General features: G+C 37.7%; 1 protein-coding gene across 1 annotated transcript in view; it reads right to left on the bottom strand.

Moving 5' to 3' along the window:
* Nucleotides 1-21,809, bottom strand: part of LOC308411954 (carbonic anhydrase-related protein 10-like) — a 144,052-nt gene that overhangs the window by 36,272 nt on the left and 85,971 nt on the right. The gene's annotated exons all lie outside the window — the stretch shown is intronic.

Below are 21,809 nucleotides of genomic sequence, written 5' to 3'. Positions count from 1 at the left end.
ACTGGCAATAAACTGCAAAACATTATGGAGTTTTAATGTGGGTGTTGCTTTTATTATTACTTTCATGAGTATAACATATGCCACCTCTTAACTCTTTCAGTGAAACTGTTAATAAACCACTTATGTATTTTTAACATGGATAATCCCATTGACCCCAGTGCGTAATCCCCCACCACCTGTCATTTAAGGGTCAAGCTAACCCTGGAAAACAGCCACCCCCTTCTACTTGCAACTTATTTGTTGTTAGCAGATATCAGGACAGCGATTGAGGTTTGGGTTTTTTTCACAAAGTAATAATAAGTCTTGAAATGTCAACAACACAACTGATCATAACCACCAGCAGGGGTCTGCTGCTCATTACTATACCAGGCCTTTTATCACAGTTTGGCAGGCAGGGAGTGGATCCAAGTGACAGATGGTCACTCAAAAGGTTACTTTACTATAATATATATATCTAAAATATAAAAGCTCAGAGACTACAGAAGAAACACAAAACACAAGGGGCACAGAAGGAAAGAGCATGAAAAACGACTTGAAAGAGGACAAGGGGACACAAAATAAATACATAGCAGGTAATGTGGGAAGATGGAAAACAAGTGGAAAACACCGCGGGAGCAAATCAGAATTAACGAGACAAGTTAAACTGAACAAAAACCACATGAGACAACAGACTTATCTCTTAGTAAAACGTACAGGAAACATAACTAAAACCAAGACGGAGACTGTTTAAACAAACATGGAGACATGACTGACTTCACAAAGGAGACGCTAAGGGACAAAACACAGAAAGGGGACAAAAAGAATAAATAACCTAATCACCTAGTCAAAAGTCATCTATAATTAACCTGGAGACACAAACTAAGCCACTTCTCAAACCCCAAAAACGTAACGAAACTACAACAACTACTGCTGTGAGAATGTGATGAAGTGATGAAGTAGTCAGATACCCTAAAGACGCCATTGGCTATTATGATTAAAAAGTAAATCCTGTCTTGTATATTTAAAAGAAATTGACTTAATCTACAAAGGCAGATTAGCAAGTAGCAGCTCCTGCTACAGTTATGGCACAAAGGCTCCTGTAATGCAGCACAAGAAATCACTACAAGAGTAGGTGGAGCAATTAATAGAAAACAAGGCAAACTAAAATCACTAAAAGCCTACAAAGTAAGTCATTTAAATAATGAATTATAACATTTAAATAAAATTTAAAAACTGTTAAATTAAATGGGATACACAGTCAATGACAATAACAACAATAAATTAATATTAATATGCAACTAACAATATGAAACTGGTGTGTAATTTTCTTTGTGCTTGTGGTACATTTCTGTACATGTTTGTTAATATTTCTGTAGTTTTGTTGAAACCAGAGAAGAAAATCTTCCAAACCAAACTTTCTTCTTGCTTTCTGCCACTTCAGCCTCAAATCATTCTTTTACAAAAAGTGTCCAATGTCCAGAGATGCATATTTTTTCTGTCTGGTTAACAGTGCCTCAGTCACCAAACCTTTATATTTTGTGCGTGCTAGGTGCCCTTATCCCTTCCTCTGTGTATGAAGAATACAGCGAATATGTTTGTGTGGATTAAAACAGCTTTTCGTGTTGCTAAAACAGCCCCAGAGCTGTATGTTGTCAGCTCCTCACAACACCCCTGGCAACACGTAAAGTATTAATGCTCTTTACCCGACTCCCAACCATATTTATCATACATATTATATGACACTGCAGCAATCACATATTCATTACCGCTGTTTGTATATAATAAATGAGGAGAAAGCACTCAGCTTTAGTTTAATTGTGACACACCACTGCTGGGGTAGTATAAAATTAAACAATTACTCACCAGCCTGGAATCTATTCACAGCATTAATCCTTGAAGAAAAGCACGGAAGGGATTTAGAATCTAAAAATGGATGATTTTCACTCTTCTACGTCACTCGACAGGTTCAGGAAGCATAAAGATAAATGCATTTTCATTTACACATGTACCAGTATTGTGCTGGAAAATTTGCATAGTCTAATCTTAAATCTCCAATTTGAATTCAGCGAGCTATGTCGAAGAATGGCCTGTTTATAAGAAGGTGTGTGAGTTACATCAGCAGACTGTTGGCTACTGGCCCAAACATTTTCACAGTTCACCAGCATGTTGTCTTAATTGAACCACCCTCATCAGGTCATGCTACAGCTAGGCTGAAAATGATTTTCCAACCATTTTGTTGTTGGTTTACATGTGTGATTCTGGTCCTGTGGCATTAACCTTTCCAAAGCTCCAGGTCTTGGACTGCTGCCCAGACATTATTTTGTACAATGTCTTCATAAAGCTTTTAATTCCTTGTTTATTCCAGGAGTGTGACAGTGTCACTGTCAGTCACAAAGTGCATAGCTATGGCTGCAGCAAACTAGTTACTGAGGGGAAAGAGAGCAGCAGTAAAGTGGATAGTGGATCTGTAACAATAAAATTACTGGCAGGTGATTTTTTAGCATGTTTTTTTTAGCTATGCTTAGCATGCATAGTGTGCTGCAAATTTACAACAAACCAATTTGAGATTCAGTTTTGGTGTACAGTACCTTTTCCTCCCCCTAACCACAGTGCTATATTCTTGCTAAATAACTTTACCCTTTGTCTAATCTGTCTAAACACCTTGTAGTAAGTGGGAAATGCTCCTTCAAGTAGTCTGCAGCATCTGCAGTGAGGTGGAAACTGTACCTCTCTACTGAGGCAAAGAGAGAACTGAGCGTAAAGGTGAGTAGCAACCCAAAGATCAAAGAGGGGCAGAAATGAGCTTTCTCCAAACGGTGTCTGGGCTTAGCCTTATAGATAGTGTGAGGAGCTTAGTGATTCGGGAAAAGCTCAGAGTAGAGCAAATGGTCTTCCATGAAAGGAGCCTATTAAAGTGGTTCCGATATCTGTAATTCCTCGTGGGTGAATCCAAACTAAAAAGGGCATGCCTGACCCCCAGACAGATCAAGAACACACTAGAGACATTACATCTGTTTGGCTGGCTTGGGAACACCTTCATATCCCCAAGAAAGGATAGAGGAGTGCGATCTAACCATCTCTGCTTTGACTATGTTGCTGTGACCTATACAAGTGGTAGAACATGGATGGTTCAAAGTATCAAGATAAGACCAAGTTATCAACCAAAAATGCAGAAACTTTCAGACTTCACCAACTTTTTCTGTCTTTGTATGTTGGTGAAAAATCCTTAAGACACAGAGTGCTCTGATGTTACAGCAGAGAGGCTGTGTGTACAGACAGACAAGCTAAGATCTCAAGTCACTTCCACATCTTCTAACAAATCTGCATTAGACGATAGTGTTGTTGCACAGCAACTGGGACTTGCCAAATGCATATAGGAGTTCCTTATACTGGATTGATGAAAACCAATCAAACATACTTCAAGTAATTCTGCACAAACAGGTTACCGCTGTTTGATGTGTGGTCTTAGAAAATCAAAACAGCATGAGGAAAATCTTCAAAGCCTTTTTGTGGTTTCCATCAAGCATACGATTGCATCAAATGTATATACAGGGAGAAGCGTTGGGGTTAAAGATAAAAATAACATGAAGTGACACAGAGATTTTAAAGGAGAACTTGTAGGAAATGGAAATATGAGTGGAAAGGGGGAGCATTTTTGGAAATAAAACTAATGGAACGAAGAGAAGAGAATGGAGATGGTTTGGTAAGCTGAAACAGAAAAAAGAGAGATGCGATGGTCGAATGGTTAAGGCACTGGACAGGAAATTTAATGAGGACCTCGGAGCACGCTCAATCCCCACTAACAATGAGATGAAAAGGAAAAAAATTAAAAGTTTTTGGTTCATTATCGGTAAATGTTCTGAGTGAAGTGGTATTCATGTGAAACATCAGAACTTTGGTTGAATTAAACAGATATATAAAGTTGGACCCTGATCTTGCAAAGAAAAGCGTCTGGACTTCTTTAAGTTACTTGAAGACGTTTCACCTCTCATCCGAGAAGCTTCTTCAGTTCTAAGGTCAAATGGTGGGGAGTCCCAGATTTAAACCTAGTGGGAATATCTCCCCAAAGAGGGACAAAAGGACCCCCTGATGATCCTCTAATTGCCTGAGCCAAGGTGTGAAACTGGGTGTGGGTCACAATCAGTCAGGGTTTCGGGTGAGCTCACTGTGAAACCTGGCCCCACCCTACTGTGATTTCCTGAGGTCAGATGGCCCAGAATGTGAGTGGGCGTTAAGGCGTCTCCTCTCTCTAGTTCCACAGCATTTTGTGCCTGTTTGAGGGACCAACTAACCAAGTATGACTAGGCTAGTTGGTGGGAAATAAGCCCGGTACAAGAAGAGAAAGAATGGAAAGCTGCAGTGGAGAACTGGGGAGAGTATAAATCAAATCAAAATGTATTTATATAGCACATATTAAAACAACAGTATTGACCATAGTGCTTCACAGTCAGTAAAAACATGAGACAATTAAAACGAACAATAAAACAGGACAACAAACAATAGATAACAACACAATAAGCTAGAACAGCCAACTAGTTAGAATCAAAGGCCAAAGTAAAAAGATAAGTTTTAAGACGTGATTTAAAAGACTGGATAGACTCTGCAGTACGGACATGAACAGAGAGGTTATTCCAGAGTCTGGGTGCCACGGTTGCAAAGGCCTGCACTCCTCTCGACTTCATTCGAGACCTAGGTTGTGCTAGGAGCATGTGATTGGATGATCTAAGTGCTCTGTTCGGGATTGTATAAGTGGAGTAGTTCAGAGAGATAGCTGGGCGCTAAATTATTCAGAATTTTAAAAGTGAACAAAAGAATTTTAAAATCTATGCGATATTTAACAGGGAGCCAATATAGTATGGCTAAAATTGGGGCTATGTGTTCATAGATTCTCGTACCTGTTAAAAGACACGCAGCTGCATTTTGAATTAACTGAAGCCGGTAAAGAGAAGAGTGTTGGAGGCCCGAGTAGAGGGAGTTACAGTAGTCCAATCTGGATGTGATAAATGCGTGGATAAGCTTTTCAAGGTCCTTTAAAGCAGCGGTCCCCAACCTTTTTTGCGCCACGGACCGGTTTATGCCCGACAATATTTTCACGGACCGGCCTTTAAGGTGTTGCGGAAAAATACAACAAAATAAAACTAGTACCGGTACCGAAAAAAATAAGATTTATTCATAACACACGTGAAAAGACCCAGGAAAACCGAGTTAAAGATAAAAACGATAACAAAATAACGCTGAAAACCAATAAAAACCCTGAAAACCATACATCTCACACCTGAGCCTCAACTCTCGCTGCCTGGTACCAAATGAATCACGGACCGGTCCGAGGCCCGGGGGTTGGGGACCGCTGCTTTAAAGGAAGGAACGGCTTTGCTTTAGATATCTGACGCAACTGGCAAAATCTGTTTTTTACCACAGTGGAGACTTGTCTCTCAAGTTTAAAAGAGCCATCCAGGAACACTCCAAGGTTCCTTACAGTGAGCGAGAGATGGCTAGCGAGAGGGCCTAGGGCATCAGCTAACTGGTCTAGCGGAGTGTGACTACCAAAGACCATGATTTCGGTCTTATTCTCGTTCAATGTAAGAAAATTATGTGATAACCAAATTTTAACTTCATGCAAACAGTTGAACAGAGGTTGCAAAGAAGCAGACACATCAGATTTCAGAGGTGAATAAATCTGGATATCATCGGCATAACAGTGAAAAGAGATGTTGTATTTTCTCAAAATTAATCCCAACGGCAACATGTACAAAGAGAAAAGAGAAGGACCGAGCACGGACCCTTGAAGCACACCACAATAAATAGGGGCAGAAGCTGAGTAGTGTTGCCCCATAGCAACAGAGAACGACCTCTCTGAGAGGTTGGATTTCAACCAAGTTAAAACCGTACCTTTGAGACCAACAACATGTTCCAATCTTGATAAAAGAATGTTGTGGTTAACTGTGTCAAAAGCAACAGTCAAGTCAAGTAAAACTAAAACCACGGAATAGCCAGAGTCAACAGTTAAAAGAAGATCATTAAAAACTCTAAGTAAGGCTGTCTCTGTGCTGTGGCGAGGTTTAAAACCAGACTGAAACTTTTCATTAATACCATTTTGCATCTGAAAAGGCCTGAAGTTGCCTTTAATACAAATAAGAAATTCACAGATTATCATTTTAGTGAAAAGAAATTCTATAAGAGGGAGCAAGTTGCATACCATTAGCCACATAACATCATAACCCCTCAAAAATAATTACGAGATGATGAAAAATTAGGAATCATTCAGTCAAACAATTACAGAACCAACAAGAGAATGACAAAGGAAGCTAGAATTACCAGGACTAACACAAAGAAAGGAAAACTGTGATGGAAAAGGAAATGGACAGAGTTGGGCACTGATTAGCCAAACCAATGATTGACAGAGAAAAATGGGTTGGAGGGAGAGTTTGAGAGACAGTGAAACACTTTTGGGCAGATAAAGAAATGGGTTAGGAAGAGCTTCAGTTCCTCGGAGCAACACTAAGGGAAATGAAATGCTAATATTTAAAAGTCCACCTGGGCCTGGACTCTAATAGGCCACTACATAATGCATGTAACCCAATAAGCACATAGTGAGGGCTGAGGTTTTAATTTAAGTCCTCTGCTCTGCCAGTATCTATTAGAGACAAGCTCTCTGGCTATCCCTCTGTTGACACGATGGGCTTAATTATCACGCTGTAGAACGCTAAGTAGAAAGCTCTGCTTTCCTTGCTCTTTCACAGCATTATGCTGCTAGAGGCCTGTGATTTTCCAACCACTTTCTCCCTTAGGGATCTCTGCTACGCGCATATGATAAAGAGCCACAACACTGCAGGGCTGAGCATCTCTTACCAGGCTAATCCACACTTCTTCGAAAAGATGTTTACTGCTTCATCTGCAGCAGCCTGATCTCGTCTATTGTAATGTGAACTCTGAAATGTGATTAGCCGTTAACTTTGATGTACTCTAATTCCAACAAAAACATTTTCAAAGTTAATTTCACTTCCTCATTTAAAGATTTATATAGCGTGATTGTTTACAGTGAGCCTAAAAGTCAGTGAGTCACAGTACTAGAAATGAAAGCACGATTTTTTTTTTGGCAAGTCATCTATTTTGAGTCTAGAAACTGGAGGCAGAATGTGCAGCTATGCAAGGTATATTGGATTAAAAAGAAAATCCAGTTATAAAAGTTCTAAATTTTGCCAGTTTCAAATCTGAGATCAGAAGTTCAGCTTTTAGATTAAGCACTCTTCAGTCTACATATGAAAATTTCTGTGGTGGATGTAAAAACATCAAAGTGTTTTTTATCTTCCAAATCTAGCGTAGCATTCAACAAACGATGACTATACCATTTTTAAAATCCAGTATGGAAGTACTGGATTTAGGTGTTTCTTTGTATTACACCACTTTACAAAATTAAAATGTTAACCATCAATTTAGTACAGTTATGTAACTCAGTTTACGTCAATATTGTGGTTAAAACTGACCTCAAAATCTAAATCTACAGATGAGGAAGTTCTTATATTGTTTCAGAAGTTTGTGCATACATTTAATTAGATTTAATTTTATGAGCCATGGTAGTTATTTCAATTCAGTTCATTGATTGTTTTTAGATTTGCTCGTTCACTGAATTCCATAAAAAATTCCATTTGTGTTTTCACATGCTTATTGAAAATACACTGAATTTCCCGGAGGAAACCCACCCGAGGGATTAATAAAGTTTCATCTAATCTCTAATTTTAGAAATTGTTCCACTTCAAAACTCAGTGACTACAAACACTGAAACAAAGTTGAGATTTGGCTAAAAAGTCAAAAGTGCTGTTTAAATGTCTCTAGAAAAAGACTTTCATTTATTTGAACAATTATTAATCAGACTTTTTTAATGGGCTCAATGCTATGCAACAATTATATATAAACTGCATCTTCACTTATTTTATAACTTTTCTCAAAGTAAGTTATATTAATAAATCTTGAATTTTTGTTTATATGAGATGGAAATAAAAAACATTTATTTATTGAATTTTTTTTTTTTCAATTCATAATTTATTCTTTGAACTGCCAGAGGAGTCGTTATGACCACCATTGGAAATTTTGCATGCAACAGTTGTGGCAGGCCTGGCTGCCCAGCAACACATATTATTTATGCACATTTTGATATAAAGTTTGCTATTTGATAAGCCAAAGCTAGCTGACTGATATATGAATAATTATTACAGGGCTGAATGGGTCAGAGATGGAATACTGAGCTGGGTTTCATTCCCATAGCTGAACCAGACTGTGCTAAACTAATCCGAGCAACTGAAGAGTAACTCGTGAAGCACACCGGCCAAGTCAGGCCTGAGAAGCAGAGCTGAGGACGTGAAGGGCTGCAGATGCAGCAGAGCAAATTTTACGGTGGAAAAAGAGACTGCAGCAGCTGCAGGTCTGGTGGAGGAAGAGGCAGGGCTGGGCAGAGTGATGGACTGTCACCGTTCAACTTTCACAAAAACAACTTAATTGTATAATGTGTACATATTCTGTTAACTGTTACTGTAGTTAACTGTGTATTTATTTAGACAGTTCACTCTTTTTGATAGTGAGCACTCTATTTTTTATACCTTCCTTATTTTAGCATCACTCAAACAACACATAATACAAAATTCATTTTTAACCTCTTCTTGCTCTATAATAATAAAACTATTTGGATGTGTTGGTTATTGTGTTTTATTGTACCCATTGTTCGCTAGTAGTAAAATATATATTTGCCTTTATGACCTCTAACAAAATAGTTTAAATTATTTTTAAAAATAATAAGACCCCTAAAACTGAACCTGAAACACAAAGATGTAACACATTATTAGAAAAAACAAGAATTGACATACTTGCCATTGCTGCAGTTGTTGCCGGAGGGGGTCAAACTGACTCCCGGGAAAAGCTTTGACTATTCAGCTCTAGATTTTGAAAGCCGGATGTCTTTATCATTTAGTCTGTATGTCTGTATCATTTTATCTGTCCTGATCTCCATGCTACATATTTATAGCCTTGTGTGTTCACCTTTCACAAATAATTTTTGAATTAAACGTTAAATGTTTGTAAGCACCGCTGAAGCCGTTGTTGTTGTTTTTTCTTTTGATAAAAGCATCACCATTTTTTAGTTGAAGGAGATCACTGAATGAGTTCTGTGGTTAAGCCTCTTTATGAGTACACAGAAGCAAAAAGACTAATTCTGCAGCTTGGAAACCTTGAAATAGTTTGTTTTTAATAAAGCCTTGCTTTATTCTATACATGTTGAAATAATTATTTGCTCATTAGAAGACCCAGGACATCTAAACAGTGCTTTTATGTAGCTCTCATAGAAATGGTTCGTGAGGGAATCATTAATCTGATTGATTTCTATCAGAAGAGGAGCAATGGCCCATGTAACCTTCAGCCTGGGAGAGACTACCAACATCTGCTTTATTAGTTTTGAAGATTATACCTTTTTCAGTGCTTTTTCACATCCAAACAAGTTCCTCACCATCATCCAGTTTACCCTCATCTCTAAATAAATGGATATTAGTCTTTAACATATACTGAAAGACTGTACTACTGCAAAATAACCCTCTCTTTGCAATCAGGATGATCAAATACTGCTCGTTTTTTACAATTTCTACCGTTCTGTGCTCTGAAAACCCTGCATGCTGAATATCTGTGGCCTTGAAAAGCTTTAACTGCCTCAAGAGCTTTCAGTTGAAAGTTTACTGGTCAGTAGAATCTCTCGTGGTCTCTGGGTCATTTGGTCTCAAAGGTATTTCAGCCCACTTACTGAAAACTGGCCTATTTACTTTTTTAATGTTAGCAGATGTTTAAACTCAAGGAAGATCATAAATAACAAGTACTGAGTCCAACTTAGTGGAGGGTGTAACATGTTAGTTCTTAGGCTAATTTGTGTTGAAGAAGGATAAAGATCCACTGGCTGATTTGTCCACCATATCAAATGCAAACGTGCTGTTCAAGCAAGCTTACTGGAATTCCCTCAAATTTTCCGCACATTTTTTTTCTCCCCTGAAGTAGACATCATGACTGTTGATCCAAGCTATAATTACATGTTCTGTGTTCTCACAACAAAGTTGGAAAACAGTCACAATATCAGCATGAACACCTCGGAGCTGCTTAGGTTCTGCTAATCATTTTCTTGAAAGGTGCACATAGCTAGCTTAGGTGACTCCTGCGCTTTCCTGCAAATGTTGACTTCACCATTTTTCTGATTTCCATATATTGCACATGGCTTATATTGAACTGCCATATATTTGGCCAGTATTTTACTGGAAGGCTTTATTAGGAAAACGCTGGGACTGGGACTTCATACAAAAATGTTCTTTGATTTATTTTTGTCCTCAGTATTAAGTGAGATCTAAGTGGGTGTAAAGGAGATTGAAGCCAACAAGGTGCCTTTGACATCTATGCTGTGGCACGTCAGCCAATGGCAGTCATGTTTCATCTCTGTAAGATTCTGGATATTTATAATTGAGCTATTTGTATATATTAGAGCTATTTCTTATATATAGTTCAGTCTGTTACTGTTATTGTCTTGTAACCACAGTGTTCTGACAATAGTGAGAATGGTCTTCCACTCTCAACTCATCACATATAGACATTTGTAAAGTAATTTTTGCACTGAATAAATATCAACGTAGAGGATTAATGGAGCGATGAAGCACTTTTTAACCAAAACCATTAACCAAACCATTTATCACCTAAAACTACAAAAGCAAATGAATTAGCAAAACTAACCACTGAGTGAAAGCAAAGTTAAAGGTTGGTGGTGAAATGGTAACTTGAATTGAGTCTCCAGGCTGATAAAAGTCCAACATATTCAATGGCCAATCTAACTACATCTCTACATCTAAAAGAGGACCATCGCCAACGTCCAGTATCACCTTGGCCAGATTGTGTTTCTCAGTGAATGAGCTGCGACAGAAACGTATAACTGCAAAGTTTAGCACTTCGATACATAGATGACAGCCTATAATAGCACTACATAATAAGAAGGAAAATCATTTATGTCAAGTCAAGGTTTTCCTTTGAGACAAGGGTCACATCTTTAATCAGCAGCTGGATTAAATACCCATTAAACATATTAATTAATGCTAAAAACATACATTAAACATAGTGACAAGCCCACTGGAATCGCCAGTTTGGACCCTGCACTGACTCTAAAGAGGGCAGGACAGATATTTCTGTAAATCCAATCTAAGCTTACAGCAGATAAACTGGGTTTAAGATCATTTAAAAACAGTGTCCCTTTTTTTATAGACCAGGTTGTGTTTGCTAATATACTGTTTATCAAACAGGGGCAATGCACCACCATTTAATACCAGTAGACAAAGTTGACAATTTTGTGTGAGGTCGGTTGAGAAGTCACAGTTCAGTACATTCTGGAACAGCACAGAAGACTAACGTAATGCATATAAATGACATGTTCATCATTTATTTTGAAAAATGTAAACGTCCAAAAGCTCTGACTCAGGGTTTCTCTTTATTCGTCATCTGTTTGACTGTATAAAGACCTCAGAAGGTTTACTGAACTGAAAGTCTCGAGTTTATTGTGTGTTAGTACTCTACAGCAAGGATTGGTTAAGTGGCTGAGGGAAAGCATGTGATTTATGTGTGTGTATAAATGGCAGAGAGAGGGAGACAGATAGGCTGTCAAAATGATTAATTCTCTGTGTGAATGACCCCCTGCTCACCTCTGTCTAATTCCATCTACTCTATTCCTTCATCTCCCAGTCTGTTCCCGTGTTTTTTCCTTTCTCATCTCTACCAACCTCCTCTCTAGTCGTGTTCTCCAAAACACTTTCTTTCTGTCTATTCTTTTGTTTTCTCCTTCCACTCCGTGTGCTCTTGACATTTCTCTTGTCTGGTCTTTACCTGCACCTTCTTTACTCTTCTGCGATCGCTCTCCTCATCACATGTTCAGGAAACTGAAGAAACTTTTATAGCTGATTACTCCTGAAGATTTCACCATTACTTCTTTAACAATTCCAAAATCAGGACTTTACAGGTGCAGTCTACCCACATAAAACGTGCTGAGGATTTTCTCTACAATTTTGTCCTTGCAGGTGAAGCTCATCTGCAATCATGGATAGGTGTTTTTAGAAGTGCCATGGGGCTTCTCCTACTGCACCTCACAATTACTATGCTTTACTTTATGCTTCATCTATGCTTTATATTCAAACAAGTTATCCTATTTTTCTAGATTTAAAAGATGTAGATTTTGGGGCACTCCCAAATTGTGATTCATAATAATAATAATAATAATAATAATAATAATAATAATAATAATAATAATAATAATAATAATAATGAGTCTTTACTGGTAAAACTCAAACTGTTGTGATCCATCACAAACTGCCCCACTCCACTGGTGTAGTGCACAGATGGGCCCGTTTATAATGATGAAAGAGGCTAAATGAAATGGCAGGACAATGGGAAATCTTTCCTGACCTTCTTGCCTTCTGTCTAACTTCACAAGATAGTATCTGAGATGTAAACTCATTAAACTTTGCACAAATATCTGTATCATTTTTTTTAGCATGCACAAAGGAAGGAACACTTGTGATGTATTGCTATGGAGCCCAGGAAACATTAACAAATACAACAGGAGATATATAAATACAATCCATCATGAAAATGACCACAATATAACAAAAGAAACAGGCTACAAAATTCAAATTAGGCATGCTTAAATATATGTGTTTTTCTCTTGCAATACTCATTCATATACTGGCTCACTAAACTGGTACTCAGTCATCAACACTGATATAAATGACCAAAGACATTTCTATAATAAATTAGTTCACAAAATGCACAAATCGGTGCACAGAAATTAGCCATAATGTAGGAAATAAAGTGTCTAACAGGTTTCGCTCAAACCAAAACTTTGCCCATGCAGATACTGACGAGCACTCAGGTGCTGATGTGACATAATTATTGTGATAACAAGATCTCATTTGATCTTGGAAGCTAAGCACCGTCTGGCCTGGTTAGTATTTGGATGGGAGTAATGTCACCTGCACAAACTCGGGGTGACTACGAGTCAGGTGATAGAGCAGGTTGTCTGCCAATCAGAAGGTTGGTGGACCAGTACCTGGTGCATACGATTAAAGTATCTTTTACAAAACTGAACCCGAGGTGTCCCTGATGTGTCCACTGAAGGTGGTGTGCAAGTGTTAAACAATGTGCTTAGGCACAGATCAAATCACTGTTTGATAAAATCACTTGTAGAAGCCATATTAGCACGTCTTTTCAGTTTTTTTAGTTATGATGTTCCAAGAATTGGAAAATTAGGATCCATTTCAGCTTTAAGATACAAGTTTGTTCCTGAGAAAAGCGAAGCCAATGTTAAGCCAGGTGTTTTTGTTGGCCCTGAAATCTGTGAACCGATGCTCAACAATGACTTCAAAGGAGAACTGAAGCTAACTGAATCAGCAGCATGGGAAGCACTGGTGCAAGTTGTCCAAACTTTCTTGGCAATCACAGAGCAGGGACTTATGCTGAGCCTGTGGATAACATGCTGAAAGCATATCTGCTAATGAGTGCCAGAATGTCACTGAAGATGCGCATTTTACATTCTCATCTCAACTTTTTCCCACCAAATCTGGGTGATGTCAGTGATGAGCATGGAGATTTCATCAAGATATAAAAGTAATGGAAAGCCGACAGGAAAAATTCAATCAGAGCACGATGGCTGAGTTATGTTAGTTCCTGCAAAGAGAGATGGATGTGCAGTATGCAAAAAGCAAGTGCCTCAAACATTTGTGAGCATACTAACTTTCAAACTGACAGAAACATGCTTTAACACATCTTTGGTATTGTTTACTGCTTTGTTTTCAGAATAAACGTAAAACAATTTAGGTGAGAAGTAGTTTAAATGTTAACATTGTGGTGATATACCATACTGATATTGTGTCAAATATATATGTATATATATAGTGTCAAAAATGCCAGTGATATATATGTCCTTTTAAACCTAACGTGCAAGCTTCAATTGGATTTCATATCTGAAATCAGTGTGAAAAAACTAAATAAAAATCTGGTCTATTCCCAGTAAGCAAATTAAACATATTTTTGCAGACCAGTGTTGTTTTACTAAATACTGTTTATTTTTAATTAATCAACAAATCATTTAGTCTATGAAAAAAATAACAAATTACCTAAAATATTACCAGAGGATTTAGCAAATGAGTCTACAGATCTCAGATTTTCAGTTTGTGTTCAGTGTCTGTCTGCATACCTGTCAGCAAGACTGCCCAACACCCACCACGCTAAATCTATTTATTACTTTCAACAAAGACGCTGGGTGAGCGTCAAAGTGCCTTTTATGCTGTTTCACCATTTCTGCTTAAGAAATCAGAAGAAGATGAATTAATTATTTGTTCTGGATTATTTTTCCTATTTCTGGGACTACAATCCCGGTTCACAATGATATTTGTGTTATTCATATAAACAAAACTGGAATGAATTTATGGAATTGTGCAATTTCACATAACTTTTGTTAGCTCTTTTTCACAGTTGTGCATTAAAGACATCTTCACAAAAACAAGCCAAGTCATCAATTATTAATTTGACCCCGTTTTCCTCAACTCGGAGCATGTTATAGCTTCTGCTTAAAGCAAGTTAAGTTCTGTGAAGGATGTCTGAATTAGTTTTTAAAAGCATTTCCTTGAGAAATAAAGTATTTCAGAAGAGGATATTTGAGCACAAGGACCCACTCTGCCACACTAACAAACTCTTCAAGGCGAACTTCAAATCAGATCAAATGGATGATGCAAATGTACCACAATCACCAATTACAAACACGGAGGAGTTTAATTTGTCTCTTGGCCTCAAAGCTTAAACTCTGCATCTAGTTAAGGAGGACTTTTTCATATTATTATCAATTAATTTTGCATCAAAATTGAATGATTTTAATAAATTCCAAATTGTGCCAGGGTTTCTTAATGAGAGATTGTCGTCACTGATCAATTACTGTTTGACTGCGTGGGTGTGTGCATGTTTCCCTTTACGTGCATTTATGCGGTGGAGTCAGAGAGGAGAAGACTAATGAATTGTCACTTCAAAACCGCATGCACACACACACATGCACACGCACATGTACTGTCTAATCTATTAGTAAAATGTCAGCATGCTGCAGAGCAAGTCTTTGTGAAGATAGTCATTTGTCATATTTGGAGGTCTTATCGCACCTTTCTGTAGCGTCTCTTTGCTGTGAATGTGAAGGTCGCCCTGTCACTGCGTCGGATGTAATGAAGTTAAAGTCCTTTTCAGTGGAACATGGTCACAAGTTGACGCAAGATAGATTGCAAGGTAATATTGTTGTCGATTGTCCATTAAAGGGACAGTTCAGCCCCAAATCAAATATAGTCATCTCAGTAGAAAGAATATGCTTCATACGAATCAATTTTCAGTTTGGGTGCTTTGAGGAAATGAGGCAAATGCACTCTGAAAATCAAACTCTGCATCATGCAGCCATTATTTTACTGCACACAATAAAATGAGGAATATTTACGAATCATTAGTATAGCTAAATGCTAAATTTAGCAATCCATCTATGATATACTACATAGTGTTTGTTAATTAGTTGAAAGCATCACTTTAAATTTTTCAGTATTAATAACTCTAAAGGTTGTCAACAAATCATGGCAGAGTGCATTAATAATATAAGATATGATTATCTGATTGAAATTGTAGGACGATACAACCAAATTCTATTTGATGACTACCAACTAACAGCAAGGGATAAAAGTCGCTGTTTAAAAAAGAACAATAAGAAAGCAATATAAAGAACTATATACAAACAAAACATTTTCTTGATTGCTGTGGCAGCTAATAAGGTTCAGAGATTTTTACACTGTGAGGTAAAGATGCTAAAGTATTCCCCTGTGAGTTCTTTGCAACAGCGGGAAGAAAAAACTCCTTTTTAATAGGAAGAAACTTTCAACAGAAACAGGCTCAGGACGGGTCAGACATCTGCTGCAGCCGGTTAGGCAGAGAAAAGAAGAACGAGCGTAGGGAGACGGGACAAAAATAGGACCAAACACAGACAATAATTTAATGACATGCTGCAGTGGCGTCTAAACACACACATGGGTAAAAAGAGGTGAGCAGAGAAGCAGTGCTCACTGCATTACAATGTGTCACATGAAGTCTCGCATAACTAATGGATGGTTTAGGGTCACGTCATCCACTCTTAACTAGAAGCTTCATGACAAAGGAAAGTCCGATCTTAAAAATAGAGAGGGTTGCTGTCTCTGCGGGTTTTTCTTTTTTTATCAACACCATATTGCTCAAAAGCTGACCAGTCACTGGATTTTCCTCCAATTAAAATCAAACAAAGCTTAAACGTTTTCAAAGCTGTGGAGCAGACTCATATCAGCCATGCGTAAAGTGATCCAGAGGTGAATAAGAAGATGATCCTGAATGACAGATTGCCCGCATTTAAACAAGGTAAACTTTTTTAGTAAGAAAGCTTTAATCTAATGAGAAATTCAGAATGCAGCTACCACAGAGCAGTGTTGTCTTGTTTAGCCATCATACTAGTGAAGCTAAATAATGCATTCTGATTACAAGCTTCCATGCAGACAACTGAATATCTCTTAACTTTCTGTCATGTCTCTTGCACATATTTCTCTGTGTCACAGAGCCTCTTTCAAAGTTCTGCACACCACAAATCAGTGGCTTTGTGGGACTTTTTAATAATAAAAAAGTTAAATATCTACAGTTGATCTGTTCCAGCCTTTTGACCTGCAAAAAAAAGAGCGAGAGAAAGAGAAGAAAAAAAATTCCAAATAAAGTCTGCAGTGTCTCTGTAAATCCTTGACTCAGCTATTTCCTTTGTAATGATGAAACCTGCCTTTATATCTCCATCCCTTTGAGATTTGGCTCAAGGAGAAAAAAAGTATTTGCTGTAGCTGCATGGCTCTTTCTGTAAGGTGACTTATTGAAAGCCTCTGTTCACCGCCCACCATTCTATATCTCTCCTGGTGTGTGGATTCAAAGCGGTCATGCAAATCATACGATATTCTTTAGAACAGTGTCTAAAGGAGTACGCTGTCTTAGGAAGCGCTCTCATTAAAGAAGCACTCTGTCTCCGACTTCTCTTGAAATTGTAAACCCAACGTAATATGTGGACTGAACTCAAACTTTCAAAGGCTTGAATTCGGGCCTTGATTTAAACATATGCAATAGAGAATGGCGTGGACGAACAATTCCCAACAGGGAGCAGCCCTTAGGGGGGGAAAGGGTTAATGAGAGAGGTCAGCAGAGATTAGTTCAAGCAAATATAAATCAGTAATTTAAGCTGCTACAACATAAACAAGTTCAACTTAAAATATGTCACCTTTTTAATCAAGTCTCTCACATGCATGTTGTTATTAAAGGTCTTCAATTACATGATTTCAATTTGGTATAGATATACACTGTTCCAAAAAATAGTAATGTCAAAGTATCTTACTGTATATTTTACAGTTTTGTACTGCCTTTCTAGAATAACATTAAATTTACATAAGTAGACTGTGATTTTACATGTCAAAGGTAAAATAACATCACTGTAAATATAGTAAAACACAATTTACTTGTTTTTTAAATATTTTTTTTGGACATATGTATATTTAGTTTGTAAAAATACATTCAGAAATGTATCATAATTTCACAAATATTTGTCTGTTATGTGAGAGAATGATCTGTTAAATTCAAATTTAATACTATGGAAAAATATATAAAATGATTGAAAATTAATGAGAATAATCAATAATTAAAGGAGTATTTGAATTCTAATTTTGCTGAAAATGTCATGTCATCTAGGTCTGATTCAATAATTCAGAGGCAACAAGTGAACATATAATTAATAGGAATAAAAACTTTAAAAAAAACATATAAAACATTGCACGGCCACGCTGTGCTAATTATATATTTTAAAAAATAAATGTAGAGGTAGGAATTGCAATTAATATAAATCTCAAAGTATTCACAACATTCCTGAACAGAAATAGGCCTCTGCACCTGGGGTGAGGGTGTGGCCATGAAAACAATGTGACATGCCATTGGATGTTGGGACACATAATAACATGACGCTAAGCATTGGCCAATGAATGTGAACTAACTACCACAAGGTCGCGGGCATGGCAGCACTGTAGGAAAGAATCCTAATATAAAAGTATTTTACTGCATTTTACAGTTTTGCTCTGTTCTTCTAGAATATCATTAAAGTTATGTAAATAGACTGTGATTTCACATTTCAAATGTAAATTAACGTTAAATCACTTTAATGTAATAAAACATAATCTCATGCAAAATTAGTGCAACAAACTATTTTCATTACTGAAAATAACTGTATTTTTATGAGAAAGTTATTTTCTGTTATTTTACGGTAGTATTTTGGCGGCCCAGCTGCCGGAATATTACTGTGTTTTTAGGATTTGGTTGTTTTTCCTATTTATAGATAATTTCATTGTTTAATCACATTAACATGTTCCTAATTTAATGTTTAAAATCACTTGAAAAGGCAGGATCCCATGTAAAATTAGCGCAACAAACTGAATTGTCATTACTGGAAATAACCACATTTTTATGAGGAAGTTATTTTCTGTTATTTTACGGTAGTATTTTGGCGCCCCAGCTGCCGGAATATTACCGTTTTTTAATATGTTTTTTTTTAACAGTGTAGCTTAGTCCTATCCCTAACACTACCCCTGGTGGTTGTTAAGAAGTTAACACAACAGGGCTCTTCAGTAAATCTGAATGCCCTACATGGGGATGCTTGAGGTGGATCAGATATATCAGAAGACTGGAAAGAGGTCCACTTCTGTCAGTCAAGAACAGGAAGTTGGGGCCGTCCCTCCTGGGTGGAGGGCCGAGGCCCCATTCTCATATAATTAATTAAGTCTGTGCTTTGGATGGCAAGACCTGAAGACGGGCAACTGCTGCCTTTTGTTATTATACATGTAATCCTCGACATCCCAAATGTACACATTCCTCAGCTGACTTTTCTCCAGTAATTAATTGGTGAGTCTATAATATCTTTTTGCACCTATATGAATGTGTGGAAACAGTGAGAATTATACAGTAAAGACTTATGTAAATGTGGTTTGTGTATTTCCAAGCAACAAAGAAATCTGCTGCTCACAGCAGGAGCCAAAACAACCAATCTGTTGTGCACCAGCTTCTGAGGAAACTCTGCTTACAAGGAGCTAGAGGCTGAAAGAGAGGCTGGCCCAGATAACTGGATAACATACTACACACACAGACACACACAGACAGACACACATACGCACTGACAGACACACACAGTGTCAAAGTTGTCCAATTTTCTCTTTGACTCTTTAACCTGCACATACACCCAGAAGCAATCTACTGTCACACAAACACTCACGCTCACATTCCCCCTCAATCTTTGATATAATTTTCTCACACATAAATTGTACGCATGCCTGCCTCTCTCTCCCTCCCTCTCTCTCTCTCTCTCCAGCATATTTCCAAACACACACACGCATGCACACGCGCCAGCGCAGATGGTCATGTTATGTGCTCTCGCTCAGCAGATGCACAAGAGCATTAATCATGAAACAAGACTCAAACAGAGGATTTAACTCTTACTACAGTTTTTAAAGACCTCTAAGACCCCTTTAGTTTTCTTTGACCGTCAGAGAAATCCTGCCCATCTCATATGGTTAGACTGGAACATCACACAGTGTAAGTAACTGGACAGCATTGTGTGTAATGAGTCATTGTTGTCAGATGTCAGGATTTGGTGAGGGAAAAGGCAGACACAAAGCCAAATAACGCTTTTGAATGCTTCTGTCACAGCTTGGCAACCTGTCCAGGGAGTCCACTGACTTTCACCATCACCACTGCCTTTCACCATCACCAAATCCAAGTGACAGCAATGAAGGTCTTAAGTAATAATTATGTGGCTCACACAGCTCACAAACACAAACTACTTTGTCTAAGCATGCATCGTGCTATCTACAGATGGCAAAACTTTGTATTTAAGATCCTCTTTGTACAAGTCGTCATATTAAACTATTTTTTAACAATGCAGCCTAACACCAGCCTTACTAAAGTTTTAAAAACGGTAAACCAACACATAAATGTCAAACCCTGATTTAAAAAAAAAAAACATCCTCATCACAAAAAACGGTACTATCAACGATTTTCTTAATCAGATTACTCTGTACAAACGACCTCCCACAGAAACTAGTGTGTGTGTGTGTGTGTGTGTGTGTGTGTGTGTGTGTGTGCGTGTGTGCGTGTGTGCGTGTGTGTGTGTGTGTGCGTGCGTGTGTGCTTCTCCTGTGCAGCTCGGGAAACCTAACCCTCAATCATACAGAGTTTCCCATAAATGGCACTCAGTCATCAAAACTCTGAGAACTGTAATAAAGAACTGTAGCATTGTGCTTATCCTGGGGTGACATGCAGCAGCAATAATAACAAATCACATTAAGCAGCTCTGTGGTCCTACGTAGCTCTGGCAAGGTGAACGGTATTTCTCACCAGGTACCACTACTGTTAAATTTATGCAATAAGATCCAGACATTTTTGGGACAATGACCCATTATGGCTTTTTATAAGAACAGCTACAATTTTGAAATAGTTAATGGCATGTTTTTATTAAATCCCCTGCAAAAGCCAAAAGCCACATTTCTACTGTTTAATTTAAAAAGAAATCCAGTGAGTTGGTGCACAAAGGCAAAATTACTAAAAAAAAAAAAAAACGTGTACCTGTCCAACATTGATGGTTTTGGGTTAATTTTATTATTAATTGATTGATTATTTTTTAATTGATGTGATTAGCTCACTGGCGGACAGTAGCTTTATTGGCCAACACATGGAGAAGGGTAAAGTGTCCGAACCTCGAAACAAATTCAGAAAAAAAGAGGGTTGTTTTCTACCTTGTTGGTCTGCAAAAACTGTGTTTACAAAAACATTTATATGGTTCCATACACCACTCAGAGGATGAATCCTATTAACCTTTCCTTTGTTGTTTTCTAGCACCTCCAGCAGTTTGGAAAAAAAAAAAGCAAATAAACAAATAGACGAACAAAAAAAAACAATAAAAATATGAAAGAAGCAGAGGACACAACGTTACTCAGGCATGACTGCCTCTGACAGGGAGAGGCGTTTTTATTAGCAGCGGGTCTGTTTACACTCCCAAAATGTTAATATGAATTATAAGAGACAGGCAGTGAGTATTTTGTTATAATTGTAATTTTTCCTACCACACACACATATGCATTCACAGTGGTGTGATCTCGACTGCAGCTGCACAGCCTGTCCTCCAGCTCCTGCACATGCATGCAAACAGGAGGTTCAATATTGGGATTTTCTTCTGTCTGAAAACCATGTTGTGAGACAGCCTGTCTTTCAAAGTGTTCTTCTAGCTTTTTAAGTATTCTTAAGGTAATGTCTCCTGTCCTCTGTGTTTTCAGTTAGGCTCGATATAACAGACAGGAGACGTCCTTTAACACTTAAAACAGGTGACGATATGTGGGATCTGTTTTAAACATGCAAACAAATCTTGCTGAAACAGAACTAAGCTATTACGGGTTTAATAATTAATTCATGAGGAGTTGACACACAAGCATGCACAGCATTTTGTCTCCCTAAACAGAAGAAAGGTAGCAGGGAAAATAGAAGAGCAATATAGTGATATCAAGCAGAATTGTCATCTCATTTAATTCTAATTTTCTCATTTAGAACCAGGAAAACACAGGAGAGGACACAAGAGTCTATCTGTCTGTGTAGACAGCAGTAATAACATTAAATGAGAAATGTTGTGAGTAATTATCTGATAGCAACACAGAATGCCCAAGAGC

This window comes from Rhamphochromis sp. 'chilingali', assembly GCF_963969265.1.
Source record: "Rhamphochromis sp. 'chilingali' genome assembly, chromosome: 15".
Taxonomy (NCBI): Eukaryota; Metazoa; Chordata; class Actinopteri; order Cichliformes; family Cichlidae; genus Rhamphochromis; species Rhamphochromis sp. 'chilingali'.
The sequence above is the reverse complement of the archived record's forward strand: the minus strand, read 5'-3'. Positions and strand labels throughout refer to the sequence as shown.